The following is a 12576-nucleotide window of genomic DNA, read 5'->3' as shown; positions in this document are numbered from 1 at the left end:
CAGCAGGAAGGAAGCAGGACCCCTTTTGGCGGAGCTACCCAGTCGGGGTATCCGTCACACTATCTTTTTAAACAAAAACAATTGTGGAGTTGACTATCCCTTTAAGAATGCAATAATGAAAAAAGCACACATTTAAGAGGTTTTTTTAAAAAAAAAAAAACAAAAAAAAAAAACAACAAGATAAATAATGAATGTAGATTACATTGCTGTTTATTTTCACTAATCAAACAAGGGGAACTACATTTTGAGTGTGATGTCCCTTTAAAATCCTAATATACAGCAAGCCTACTACTCTTTCATTAAGTATCCACACTCCACCCTGGAAAGGTTGATATGTGAAGTTTGTTACACCTTACAATCTTGTTTTAAATTTAAAACACACACCTAAAAAAGTGATAATTACATGTAGTGCAATGACCTGAACACAGATGACACAGTGTATTATTATCCTTTATAATTCCCCTGTATATTTTACAAATGCATAAAACATGTTATGATGTGACATAAATATATATACACAGAAGAATTTAAGGGCCCTTTTTCTGAAAGAGATAGAAAAGGCACAGGGGTTTTAATACAATATGAAAAAAAATGAAGTTGCTCTGCGGTACTGGAAATATTTAGCTACTATGTCAAAATATAATATTTTTTACGCAGCATACAAAACATGACATTTATTTGAACACAATCAAAATTAAGTATTAATTATAACTCAACAATGCAGTTACATTTTATTTATTTTTTACATTTTTTTAAAGGGACACTATGCTATAACATTTGTTTCCCTTGAAATGGTTCAGTAAGCACCTTGAGATTTTTATATAAAATGTTTAGTTAATGAGGAGGTGTCAAACTCATTTGAGTTGCGGGCCATTTTCCATACAAGTACAGCTCACGTGGGCTGCACTCTACCTACATCTTGTCATTGCTAAACAAAAGCAGAGGCGTTTGCTATATGTATACACTTCAAAAGATTGTGTTCTGTAACGCCTAATTAATTTACTCTGGCTTGATGAAACGTGATCTAATGCTTTTAAAAAGGTGACACACACGCTCCATCGGGTTGTTCTCCCACAGAGTCTGTGCTATTTTTTTCTATAGCAGCCCGGTTCCGGGCACATTTACAGTTTAGCATACGCATGCGCATAGTATAACATTTCTTCTGCATTATAAATTGTGGATCACAGTGCTGTCGGCATAGCAACCCACTGTTTATATAGTGATAAACATATACCTGTTGTATATAATATAAAATAAATACATATAAAATATATATCAAATATAAAGTATGTGATTTTAGTTAAAGAGAAAAAGAGAATATTATGGAAAGGAATGGACAGAAATGATGCGTTAAATCAGTGCTGCCATAGTAATGAACACATATAAAGAAGTATAATATTTTTTGCATAGATTGGAAGGACAAGATAGAGAGAAGTATAAAGCTAGAAACAAAAGTTGCCAGAAGAAGCCCTTAGCTATAGAGGGTGAAACGCGCGTAGCCTGGCGTTGCACAGGTCGCTGTGAGAGAGATGCGACTGTGAGCAGAATCCTATCAGCACAGATGATCTTACCATCCAAATAAAGTTGGCACTTGGCAAGTACAAAACGGAATCATTACGGATGACTGAAATTAAAGTGCAAAGGAAAATGGCTTTCTGTAAAAGCAACAAGTACATCCCATTCAACTTGTTGGTGAATCACATGGTGAAAGGGAGGAGGATATCATACCTACTGAGTGAGTAACTCCGAGTAGCCGTTTCATGGCAGAGGACCACACCGCGAAAAGTGTGAGCAATTGTTGTTTTGAAAAAGACCTCCTCTCTAAAACCAACTAAAGTTGTTACAAAGGAAATATACCCCTCAGGGAAATTGTTGCCTTTAGCTGCTTAAAGGGACAATCTAGTCAAAATTAAACTTTCATTATTCAGATAGGACTTGTAAACTTTAATCAACTTTCCAATTTACTTTAATCATCAAATTTGCTTTTTTCTCTTGGTATTCTTAGTTGAAACTAAGCATAGACAGACTCATATGCTAATTTCTAAGCACTTGAGGGATGCCTCTTATCAAATGCTTTTAAATTCCTTTTCAACACAAAGAGACAGAAAGTACACGTGGGCCATATAGAAAACACTGTTCAGACACAGGGGGTTATTTAAGATTTAGCCTAACACAATGCTAAATGCAAGTCAATAGATTATAAATAGTCACAGTCATGTGATCAGGGGGCTGGAAGAAGGTTCTTGGATACAAGGTAATCACAGAGGTAAAAAGTATATTAAAGGACCAGTCAGTCAACACATTAGATTTGCATAATCAACAAATGCAAGATAACAAGACAATGCAATAGTACTTAGTCTGAACTTCAAATCAGTAGTAGATTTTGTTATAACAAATTTCAAAGTTATGTATATTTCCACTCCCCTTGTACCATGTGATAGCAATCAGCCAATCACAAATGCATATACGTATAGTCTGTGAATTCTTGCACATGCTCAGTAGGATCTGGTGACTCAAAATTGTATATATAAAGGACTGTGCACATTTTGTTTAATGGAAGTACATTGGAAAGTTGTTTAAAATTACATGCTGTATCTGAATCATGAAAATTTAATTTAACCTGAGTGTCCCTTTAATATAACTGTGTTGGTTATGCAAAACTGGGGAATGGGTAATAAATGGATTATCTATCTTTTAAAACAATAACAATTCTATTGTAGACTGTCCCTTTAACTGCCTAACAAGGGATCTCAATATTGAGAGCTGATACATAGTAGCAAATCAAGGCTTTGGAGAGAAAAAGGCCACAATTGTTTGCACATTTTCGGCTACATTTGAATGTCTAGAATTATAGAGTCAGCTCTGGGGATCCCCAGTTCCTAAAAGGACTTTTGATGGAACTTTATTTTTGGAATCCTTAAGTATTTACTTTAATTTAGAATCAATAGGTTATGGAATTTGTATTTATGTGCTTATATAGGTAGAATTAATTGCCGAATATATATTTACAAATTTTTGGCAAAATAAACTTATCTTTATCAGATGTATCTATGGTACTATATTGTTATTTAGAAATTTAGGAGTCTGTCATTTTATAGTTAATCCTTTTTCTTAATGGTTGCGTATTAAACATTTTGCAGGAATTGTCCTAGTGCTGGGAAAGATTGGCTTTAATCTTTACTTTTGTTTCTAGCTTTATACTTCTCTCTATCTTGTCCTTCCAATCTATGCAAAAAATATTATATTAATAATTAATACAATCTCTGTGCACTTTCTTTCTGCCTATAATCGGTAATTAAAGGCAGGAAAAAGAGGTGTTTGTGTTTGCCTTTTTCTTTTTAATAACAATCGGCTAGATTACGAGTTTTGTGGTATGAGGGGTGCGGTACTAACTTGCACGTTATTGTCACCGCTCACTTTCCTACAGCATTGGTATTACAGGTTTTCATAAACCCAGCGTTAACAGGCAAGAAGTGAGCGTCAAGCAAAATTGTGCTCCATACTGCACTCCAATACCAGCGCTGCTGAAAGCCGCAGTGAGCTGGTTTTACGTGCTTGTGCACGATTTCCCCATAGACCTCAATGGGGAGAGCCGGCTGAAAAAAACACCTGCAAAAAAGCAGTGTAAAGCTCCGTAACGCAGCCCCATTGAATCCTATGGGGAAACCAAATTTATGTTTAAACCTAACACCCTAACATGAACCCTGAGTCTAAACACCCCTAATCTTACTCTTATTAACCCCTAATATGACGCCCCCGACATCGCCGACACCTACATTATACTTATTAACCCCTAATCTGCAGCTCCGGACATCACTGCCACTATAATAAACATATTAACCCCTAAACCGCTGCACTCCCACATAGCAAACACTAGTTAAATATTATTAACCCCTAATCTGCCTCCCCTAACATCATCACCACCTATCTACATTTATTAACCCCTAATCTGCCGCCCCCAACATCGCCGCCATTATACTAAATTTATTAACCCCTAAACCTAAGTCTAACCCTAACCCTAACACCCCCTAACTTTAATATAATTACAATAAATCTAAATAAAACCTACTAATAATAACTAAATAATTCCTATTTAAAACTAAATACTTACCTGTAAAATAAACCCTGAACTAGCAACAATATAACTAATAGTTACATTGTAGCTAGCTTAGGGTTTATTTTTATTTTACAGGCAAGTTTGTATTTATTTTAACTAGGTAGAATAGTTAGTAAATAGTTATTAACTATTTACTAACTACCTAGCTAAAATAAATACACATTTACCTGTAAAATAAAACTATTTACTAACTATTCTACCTAGTTAAAATAAATACAAACTTGCCTGTAAAATAAAAATAAACCCTTAGCTAGCTACAATGTAACTATTAGTTATATTGTAGCTAGCTTAGGGTTTATTTTATAGGTAAGTATTTAGTTTTAAATAGGAATTATTTAATTAATGATAGGAATTTTTATTTAGATTTATTTTAATTATATTTAAGTTAGGGGGTGTTAGGGTTAGACTTAGGTTTAGGGGTTAATAAATTTAGTATAGTGGCGGCGATGTTGGGGGTGGCAGATTAGGGATTAATAAATTTAGGTAGGGGCGGCGATGTTAGGAGTGGCAGATTAGGGGTTAATAATATTTAACTAGTGTTTGCGAGGCGGGAGTGCGGCGGTTTAGGGGTTAATATGTTTATTATAGTGGCGACGATGTTGGGAGCGGCAGATTAGGGGTTAATAATTTTATTTTAGTGTTTTTTATGCGGGAGGGCATCGGTTTAGGGGTTAATAGGTAGTTTATGGGTGTTAGTGTACTTTTTAGCACTTTAGTTATGAGTTTTATGCTACAGCTTTGTAGCGTAAAACTCATAACTACTGACTTTAGATTGTGTTCCGAATCTTGTGGGATAGGCTGTACACTCACTTTTTGGCCTCCCAGAAAAAGCTTGTAATACCGGTGCTATTGAAGTCCCATTGAAAAAGACTTTACGCAAATTGCGTAAGTTAATTTGTGGTACAGCCAAAAAAGTGTGCGGTGCCCCTAAACCTGCAAGACTCGTAATACCAGCGAGAGTGAAAAAGCAGTGTTATGAGCCTTAACGTTGCTTTTTCGCTCATACCGCAAAACTCGTAATCTAGCCGAATGTTACTTGTTAAAGACTGAGGGGTTTTAACATATGTGCATCCCTAACAGTAAGCGCACTCGCTCTTTTAGTAATAAGCATATTATTATTATTTTTCATGGAGGTGGGCCGAAACAAATGTAGGTTGCAGGCCGCTAGTTTGACACCCCTGAGTTAATGAATCAACTTTTCTTTTTTGTCCAATTTCCAAGGTGTTTATTGTCCATTTACTGTGTTACAACTGTCTTGTTATACCTACCTTTACGTTTATAAAGGTCATTTTATTATTACCTGTGGTTTGACTTATCTTTTTCATATATAATTTTATATAATTTTAGGGTTTGGCCTCCCCAGTTTGTGTCTGAACATGGAAGTGGTGCTGCCTGGTCATATAATTTTAGATTAATAGTTTTTCTACAGAAAGCATTTTTATTATTCATATTTTCAGTACATGGAGTGATTTCTACAGGCAAAAACAGCTTCACAGACGCAGATTCTCTTAAATAACACATTTTACTTAGAGTTATATAAAAATCAAACCAAAAGATTCCCATCAAAAAACTTATTATTCCTAGTACTGTAAAGGAAACAAATATAAAGGTGGCATGGGGGCGAAGCCGGCCGGCAACTAACATGGCCGCTTAATCTGAGAGCTCCGAGCACAGGCAGTAACCCTTAATAAATCCTGGCACCTAGCAGCCTCAAAAACAAACCAAAACCATCAGCAACGATGAACTAAATAGTCGACAATCACCCGGTGCAAGCTTCATACTCCCAACTCGAGGATAAGCAGATGCAATGCTAATCAGCGCTAACTCCATGTGGACACGGACTGAGCAAGAGGAACAAGGTACTAAGCACAGTTAAAGTACTACCAGCGAGCCTCCCAATACCAGACCTCTGTCCCTGCTATTAAGCATTAACCCACAGCATAAGCTACAGGACCTTTACATAAGCGGGCTATACAATATAAACAGGAGGCCCAAAATCTAACCGCACACCTGCCCACCTAGCACTTGGGGACAGGAAAGACCCACCACCATAATAACACAGGAGTGGCAATATATTAGGTCAAAACAGACTGATCCTGAGCTGTTAAAGACGGCAATAAACTTTCAAACAAACTTACACAGGAGCCAGACGGGCACACATAGACCTGACATATAGCAATAACATCAGCGTGTAAACACACAAGGCCTATCTGCAGTCTATATCAAAACAACACGTCAAACTCTTAAAACCAAAGTAGAATATTGGTAATGTTCAAAGAGGTGCATAAACAACAATTCCCCAGCACCAATAGGCCGCACAAGGGAAAAGGAAAAAAAAGGGGCCATTTTGTAATCTTTGGCGCCATAAAACCCACTAGGCTTGAGGCGCGCACAGCATTAAAGGGCTAAAGAGCACCCTGCAAGAGGCTAATCACAGTATACGGGGAGGGCAGCACATCTCCTCTTGCCCACAGAGATATTATTCATAAGCCTAAACCCAGAAAACCGACAAATACACTACAGGGTTCTACCTACCATATATAGTAACTTATACCACAACGTCACAGTATTTCATCAATGGCCTCTAGGAGAACCCCTAGACAGGACAAAACGAATAAGGGGGCACCCAACACTACTGGCAAATTGAACAATTTTTTTTTAAATTCTGGAAACATTGACAGAAAACAGTTTAGACTCACATAGTCAGGCAATGGCGGACACCAATACAAATCCAACCCTGCTCACCCCACAGGACAGAGAACCTATTACCAAAACAGATCTAATAAATCTACCCACCAAAGATGACTTTGCCCTATTACTCACACATGTGGGGAAGCTTATAAGAGATGGCCTTGCAGATGTCAAAAAAGACATTTCAGACTTAGGAGACAGGGTCATGTATCTGGAGGAGGATGCTGAGCATGTGAGCAAGGTACTAGACTCTCATAACCGCACCATTGAGACACAAGATCAAATAATGCACCAGATGCAACAACACCTAGAAGATTTGGACAATCGTGGAAGGAGTAATAACGCAAGAATCATAGGGGTTGCAGAATCCATAGCTCCTAATCAAATCGCTTCTTACCTGCAGCGGCTGTTCTGCTTCCTTTTACAAAGCGAAGAAACTTCATTACTGCCCCTAGAAAGAGCCCATAGGGCCCTCAAACCCAAGCCACCCAACAACAAGCTGCCACGAGACATTGTCCTGAAATTCCAAACCTTCACGGACAAAGAAAAAATAATAGAAGCCTCATGGAAAGCAAAGGCCATCACATTTGATGGAAACAACATTCAAATCTATGCAGACCTGAGCACTATTACCCTGAACAAAAGAAGAGAAGTAACATTTTTGACCAATCATCTTCAGAACCTTAAGATCCCTTACAGATGGGGATTCCCCTCCAATATTAAGGTACTGAGGGGCACCCAAATGATAGTCTTCAAAACACCAGATGACCTGGACTCTTTTACTAAGCATCTAGAGATACCACAACCACAATTTCTGCCTCTCGACTCCCCTCCTGCATCCAGAGACCATTCACCCTCAACTCAATCAAGACATCCACGCCAAGAATGGATTAAAACAAACCGAAAAAGAACCAAGACGACCTTGAATCAAACCTCCACAGACTAGGAACCTCCATGGGGAATCCAAGGCTTCAAGAATTAAGCATGCACAAAAAGAAAAGTAATTCCAAAGGTACTGTCTGAACAAAAGTTGATACTCTGCTGGGGTCTGACAACTTTCTAATTATGCCCCACCCTGAGACACCTGCATACATAGGACACTTAATCTAGCCAAACTCAAAGCTAGGATTGATAATATTATTAGGTGTGCCGGCAGCGCTCTGTCGGCATTCCTGAAACAGCATTATAACCCTTTTCAATGGGTTCTGCCAACTAGTGAGGAATCAATTCCCTGATTCCCGCTAGATAACCCCCTCCTTCTCTGACCATTTGGTCACGCAGCTACTTCTGGCAGCTGTTAGTATTGTAATGAATATGCAATGTTTGTTTATCTTGTTTAATTTGTTCTTACGGTTATTGCTAACTTATTTTTTTTAAGGCATTGTTTTCCACAGGTTCTCGGTATTCCACCGTCCTTCCCGCAATTCAAGAGTAGCCAAGCAAGGTATGTTATCTTTGCCACACACCACTTGGGGTTCAATCTAAGGTTTAAGAAGATAGGGACACACTCCCTCCTAGACATAACACCTCTTATCACACTACACCACCACAAGCAACCTTCTCCCCCTCAGAATACAAGATGTCCCAGCGAACACTTAAATTAACCACTCAAAACACAAAAGGGCTAAATTCCCTTACAAAATGATCAGTGGCAAATAACTGGTTCACTAAACATAAAAGTAAAAATGTTTTTATCCAAGAGACACACTTCTTAAAAAAGGCAGAACCTAAATTTACTTCTAAACTATACCCGGTGGGTTTTTTCAACTCCCACCCTTCAAAAAAAAAAAAAAAGAACGGAGTAGGCATACTACTACATAAATACATTCCTTTTAAAATTATCCAACAACACTCTGATAATGAGGGCCATTTTCTGATACTAGTAGGGCTTCTGTATAATAAGGTGGTCACATTAGCTAATATCTACGCGCCAAACTCGGGCCAGGCACGCTTCTTTAAACGCTTTATTGGGGAATTACTGGGAGTCTCAAAAGGCATAACAGTTCTGGCTGGAGACTTTAATATAGCATTAAACCCATCCCTAGACTGCTCACAGGCAAAAAGTTTGCACCCCCAAAGGTCACTTTAAAATATTGCACAATATTTGAGGTCTGCACACTGGTAGATATATGGCGCCTACAGCACCCATCACAAAAAACGTATACTTTTTACTCCAATCCCAGACATACCTATTCTAGACTTGACCATATCTATATTGACCAATCCGGACTCTCTTTAGCTCTAGACTCGAACATTGAACCAGCTCCATGGTCGGACCATGCAATGGCCTCTCTGACCTTGGAGTGGCCAGAAAAAAACATCTACAACCTTCACCTGGAGGTTGGATGAATCCCTTCTCTTGCAGCCGCCCCTAGTCAAAAAGATTTAACTATTTCTGCAAGACTATTTTAAACACAACACTACCCTACACTCATCTCCAGCCATGATATTGGAAGTGCATAAAGCAGTCGCTAGGGGTGAATTTTTCAAACAAAAAGCTACTCTAACAAAGGTTTATAAAACTGAATACACCCGGTTACTTAACGCCCTACAAAACGCAGAATCCGCACACATGCTTAACCCGTTCAACATTAAGTATACTGATACACTCAGACGTGCTAGGCTAGAAATGAATAATCATTTACGCATAGAAGTCCAAAAAAAGCCATTTTACCTTAAAAAGCTTTACTTTGTAGAGGGGAATAGAGCAGGGACACTTTTGGCTAGATCTCTAAAAAAGAAAAATCTTGCCAACTATGTACATTCAATTAAAACACAGAGCGGGTCAGACACCTCAGATTGTGAGGGTATAGCAAATGCATTTAGTGAATACTACAGCAAATTGTACAATATACCCCCAACTGGACACTCCACAAACATTCCCCTTATAGACTGGTATCTAGCTGAGGCCCAACTTCCCACACTGTCCAAAGAAGCAACTAGCTCCTTAAATGCTCCGATAACAATTCAAGAAATGTTGTCGGCAATTAAAGAACTCCCCTCACACAAAAGCCCAGGACCTGATGGACTAACAGACATCTACTATGAACAATTAAAACAAATCTTGACCCCTCAACTGGCAACACTTTTCAGTGACCTGGAAGGTGACTGACGGCTTTCCCCACAATTACTTGAAGCTCATATCTCTGTCATTCCCAAGACTGGGAAACCTCTGATGGACCCTAGTAGTTACCACCCGATCTCGCTGCTTAACAGTGATATTAAAATATATGCCAAAGTCTTAGCTAGACGAATCAACACTGCCCTCCATTATACATGTAGACCAAGCCGGTTTTGTCCCTCTGAGAGAAACCAGAGATTACACCATTAGGATCATACACTTGACAGAATATGCCTCCACACACAGTATCCCTTCCGCTCTGGTGTCGACAGACACGTAGAAAGCCTTCGACCGACTAAATTGGCCTTTCCTCAAACAAACCCTCCACCAATTCAGATTTGGCGAACTGATGATAAAAAGAATGTTTCATCTATATAATAAACCGACAGCCAAAGTTAAAGTCAATGGGGTGCTATCCGATGAATTTTCCATTGTGAACGGCACTAGACAGGGATGTCCCCTCTCCCCAGCACTATTCATACTGACAATGGAAGTCTTAGCTGCACATATACGGAATAACCCGAATATTAAAGGTATCTCAATAGGATTTAATGAATATAAACTTGCTATGTTTGGGGATGATGTCCTAGTCACAATATCCGTCCCTCAAACTTCTATACCAGCACTGGTGCAAGAATTCGCAACTTTCGGTTCCCTGTCCTACTATCTCAAATTATCTCCTCGCATTTCTCAGTTGTTTGATATCAACTACAAAGCCCTTCTCCACAACACACAACAGACTTTCCTATCATGGCAGGACAGACCCCTGTCATGGTGGAGTAGAATCCAAGCAGTCAAAATGACAATTTTACCCAGAATCCTGTACATATTACAAACTGTCCCAATAGCTCTACCTAGAATATACCTGCAACAACTCCAAAGATGCATAAACTCTTTTATTTGGGGGTGGGTGCGCCCGCGAATCAATGCAACTTCTATGTATAGCTCCACCATGGGGGAGGACTGGGAGTTCTGAAAATAGAGCCTATTATAAAGCAATTGTTCTCCAAAGAATTTATGACTGGCATACCAAAGCTGAGGCGAAATCTTGGGTCTCATTGGGCTCACAGATTCTGAAAACACCATCCCCAGGTTCCCTTTGTTGGACCCCCAGGGTATGTGGGCCCCTAGCTTGCTATAAGTCTGCCATATACCGTCACAAATTTAATACCTGGGACCACATAATAGCAAATACAACATGAATTTCATCAAAGATTTCTCCACTAATGCCAGTCTACTCTAACATGGAGTTTTTAGGGGGTTATGAACCTAAGGGTAAAATAGGAATAATCCTAGAAACACCTGAATCAGTCCCTTTTTTCTCTCTCTCTTAGACCAAGAGAAGTTGAAGCCATGGACTAGTTTGTGGCACAAGTTAAACGGTGCATTTGGGTTGTGGCTCAAATATTCAACACAAATTCAACACTTCCTGCATAGCACCCCCCTCAAAGCAGACCTCACTAGACCACTCACCCCATTTGAGCACCTCTGCACCTCACCTGCCTACAGAAAGGTACATTGACTAGGTCCAGGAACATTTTGGAATCTTCTATGATGAAAAGACAAAGACAAAAACAGAGGCGCCACATGTGTAGATCAATAGAGATAAATAAATCCAGATAGCAGCAGAATAAGGGTACTCACAAAGGTAGCGGCACTCTATTATGCCAACAGGTGCAGGCTGGTATTCTACAGCAAACCAGCTGGCTGTGTGGAAGATCCCCACCGGATGCGTTCAGTGTTGAAATTTTCTGCCTGCAGGGCCTCTGAACAATACCCAATGGCAATACTTCCCTTCGACTGGAAAACAAGTCTTTAAAGAACATTCACAGACCCACTTCAGCTGACACAGCCCTCTGCTTCAGGTAGTCTTTGGAAGATAGTTACCCTATCCTATATATTTGCGTACAGATTGAGCATCCCACGCACTCCATTCTTTGCAACACTACTGATTTATGGACTGCAGAGCGGTTGCCAGTGGCCGAGGCGGCGCTCTGTATTTTATTTTTAAGCCATATATTCATAGAATCCAGAGAGACTTGTGTATTGTTTGTTTAGCATACTCTGGGTTATTACTGCTATATATTCCCTACACATGATGATCAGTGTGCACAATGCTAAGCCTGGCTCTTTCCAATTGACTGATTTGAGGGTATTATAGTTTTGCTCTTGAGTCCCTCTCTGTTTTCATGCTGCTATTATATGCTATTGTCAGATATGGTAGTTCAAGTCCTTATATCTGTTACGTTGGAGACAATGTCATCTATAACCACCTTGATTATGTTTTTTGTTTGCTTACAAAGCCAGTTTGTATGTTTTTCTTTATTATCTGCAAGTTATGAGATGCATACCTATTAACCTGTTGATGTGGTCTCTATTGGGGTGATGCAGGGTATAATAATGCAACATTAGATATGTCATCAGGATGGGCTGGACCCACTCTGATATTCACATCCATGGTTTCCCTGCCTTTTATACTATATTTAATATTTGCTGTTTATCGTGTTGTTATACTCCCCTGAGCAACTCTTATAGTCATACTTAAAAACACAAGGGCCCTGATTGTCTATTAAGGTAATAACAGATCTAAAATCCATAATATACCGTTAGTATTGTTAGAACTTTCCCATCAGACCCCATGCTACCT

The sequence above is a fragment of the Bombina bombina genome, chromosome 1, assembly GCF_027579735.1.
Source record: "Bombina bombina isolate aBomBom1 chromosome 1, aBomBom1.pri, whole genome shotgun sequence".
Lineage (NCBI taxonomy): Eukaryota > Metazoa > Chordata > Amphibia > Anura > Bombinatoridae > Bombina > Bombina bombina.
This window is presented reverse-complemented; position numbering follows the sequence as displayed.